Source organism: Oncorhynchus tshawytscha, linkage group LG30, assembly GCF_018296145.1.
Source record: "Oncorhynchus tshawytscha isolate Ot180627B linkage group LG30, Otsh_v2.0, whole genome shotgun sequence".
NCBI classification, from domain to species: Eukaryota; Metazoa; Chordata; class Actinopteri; order Salmoniformes; family Salmonidae; genus Oncorhynchus; species Oncorhynchus tshawytscha.
Window position 1 is genome coordinate 13,256,346 of NC_056458.1, and position 376 is coordinate 13,256,721.

Sequence of the window (376 nt, forward strand, 5' to 3'; positions counted from 1 at the left end):
TTAAACAACTGCTTACTACTTGCCTGTTTGTGTGTGACAAGAACTGAGTAACATGGTGTGACCTGCATGTTGCAAAACTGTAGATAACAGCCCAGCAGATGCTTTGTCCTTGTGTTTGTATTTAACAATATTGAGCACATGGTGTGACTTGCTGTATCTTACAAAGTTGTGATAGGGAGGGGTGGTCATCACAAGGTTTAACTGAGATGGAAAAATACTGAACAACACAATAGCAGGAACTGAGCAACTGTTATAACTAGGGGGTGATACCAGAACAGTAGGAATCTTTCCATCGACGGAGGGAGGACTCGGGGACCCGCCTGAGCGCCTGCGATAGGCTGGGCAACTTTAAACCACGCCCAGCCTCTACTGTGAT